At 47.1% G+C, this 2,500-nt stretch overlaps 1 pseudogene; it reads left to right on the top strand.

Moving 5' to 3' along the window:
- Nucleotides 1-2,491, top strand: part of LOC127923305 (sodium/potassium-transporting ATPase subunit alpha-3-like) — a 7,893-nt pseudogene extending 5,402 nt beyond the window's left edge.
- Nucleotides 2,492-2,500: the final 9 nt, after the last annotated feature.

Here is a 2,500-nt window from a genome sequence, read left to right as displayed (position 1 = left end):
ACCAGTACAGAGTCAATGTGGAGGCTTTATACAGGAGGTACCAGTACAGAGTCAATGTGGAGGCTTTATACAGGAGGTACCAGTACAGAGTCAATGTGGAGGTTATATACAGGAGGTACCAGTACAGAGTCAATGTGGAGGCTTTATACAGGAGGTACCAGTACAGAGTCAATGTGGAGGCTTTATACAGGAGGTACCAGTACAGAGTCAATGTGGAGGTTATATACAGGAGGTACCAGTACAGAGTCAATGTGGAGGCTTTATACAGGAGGTACCAGTACAGAGTCAATGTGGAGGCTATATACAGGAGGTACCAGTACAGAGTCAATGTGGAGGTTATATACAGGAGGTACCAGTACAGAGTCAATGTGGAGGCTTTATACAGGAGGTACCAGTACAGAGTCAATGTGGAGGTTATATACAGGAGGTACCAGTACAGAGTCAATGTGGAGGCTTTATACAGGAGGTACCAGTACAGAGTCAATGTGGAGGTTATATACAGGAGGTACCAGTACAGAGTCAATGTGGAGGCTATATACAGGAGGTACCAGTACAGAGTCAATGTGGAGGTTATATACAGGAGGTACCAGTACAGAGTCAATGTGGAGGTTATATACAGGAGGTACCAGTACAGAGTCAATGTGGAGGCTATATACAGGGGTACCAGTACAGAGTCAATGTGGAGGCTATATACTGGGGGTACCAGTACAGAGTCAATGTGGAGGCTATATACAGGGGGTACCAGGGGGTACCAGTACAGAGTCAATGTGGAGGCTATATACAGGGGGTACCGGTACAGAGTCAATGTGTGGAGACACCGGTGTCCAGGTAATTCAGGCAATATGTAGAGTTATTAAAGTGACTATGCATAGATAGTAACAGAGTAGCAGCAGCGTAGCAGAGAGGTGGGGGGGGGCAATGCAAATAGTCTGGGTAGCCATTTGATTAGATGTTCAGGAGTCTTATGGCTGTGGGGTAAAAGCTGTTTAGAAGCCTCTTGGACCTAGACTTGGTGCTCCAGTACCGCTTACATTTACATTTACATTTAAGTCATTTAGCAGACACTCTTATCCAGAGCGACTTACAAATTGGTGCATTCACCTTATGACATCCAGTGGAACAGCCACTTTACAATAGTGCACCATCTTTTAAGGGGGGGGGGGTGAGAAGGATTACTTTATCCTATCCTAGGTATTCCTTAAAGAGGTGGGGTTTCAGGTGTCTCCGGAAGGTGGTGATTGACTCCGCTGTCCTCTCTGCTTGCCATTCGGTAGCAGAGAGGACAGACTATGACTGGGGTGGCTGGAGTCTTTGACAATTTTTAGGGTCCTTCCTCTGACACTGCCTGATATAGAGGTCGAGGATGGCAGGAAGCTTGGCCCCGGTGATGTACTGGGCCGTACGCACTACCCTCTGTTGTGCCTTGCGGTTATTTAGGTCGTCTGGTAGTCTCGTGTCACTGGGCAGCTCTTGGCTGTGCTTCCCTTTGTGATCTGTAATAGTTTGCGAGGCCTGCCACATCCGACGTGCGTTGGAGCCGGTGTAGTACGATTCGATCTTCGTCCTGTATTGCCGCTTTGCCTGTTTGATGGTTTGTCTGAGGGCATAGCGGGATTTCCGGGTTAGAGTCCCGCTCCTTGAAAGCGGCAGCTCTACCCTTTAGCTCAGTGCAAATGTTGCCTGTAATCCATGGCTTCTGGTTGGGGTATGTACGTAATTTGAGGTCAGTTGTCTCATCCAAGTGTGTGCTTTGGTCTGTTGTCCTTTGCACCACAAAGAGAGTCAGTCTATTGTAATGTGTATTGACATCCACCGTCTTCTCCTAACCCTACTGTATGCCTACAGGTGCCAGCGATCTCCCTGGCCTACGAGGCAGCAGAGAGTGACATTATGAAGAGACAGCCCAGGAACCCAGCCAGGGACAAACTGGTGAACGAGAGGCTGATCAGTATCGCCTACGGACAGATTGGTGGGTTTTTAAAAGTCTATCCCTGTGTTCCGGTCGTTAGTCTGCGGTGGATTGACTCCCGGCCTAATTCTAATTCTAGTTCTATAGGCAGGGTAAATAAAGCGAAGACATCTTCCTCCCTCTGCTTCTGTAGGGATGATCCAGGCTCTGGGAGGGTTCTTCTCCTACTTTGTGATCCTGGCAGAGAATGGTTTCCTTCCCTCTTTATTGGTGGGCATCAGGCTAAACTGGGACGACCGCTCTAACAACGACCTAGAGGACAGCTACGGACAGCAATGGGTACGCGACCCTCTTTTCTCTCTCTTTTTTTGTTGTTGTTTTAAATATATATATTTTTAACTATTTTTCTTTCTTTCTCTCGTCTTTACTCACTCTTACCTTTTTTTTACCCCTCTGTCATCTTATTTTCTTTCATCCAGTCCTCATTAGTTTCATTAAATGAATTGCTCTCTGAGTCGTCACCACAGCTTTCCACTTAGTCATCACCACAACGTTCCACTTAGTCATCACCACAACGTTCCACTTAGTTAC

Source organism: Oncorhynchus keta, unplaced genomic scaffold, assembly GCF_023373465.1.
Source record: "Oncorhynchus keta strain PuntledgeMale-10-30-2019 unplaced genomic scaffold, Oket_V2 Un_contig_29219_pilon_pilon, whole genome shotgun sequence".
NCBI lineage: Eukaryota > Metazoa > Chordata > Actinopteri > Salmoniformes > Salmonidae > Oncorhynchus > Oncorhynchus keta.
This window is presented reverse-complemented; position numbering and strand designations above follow the sequence as displayed.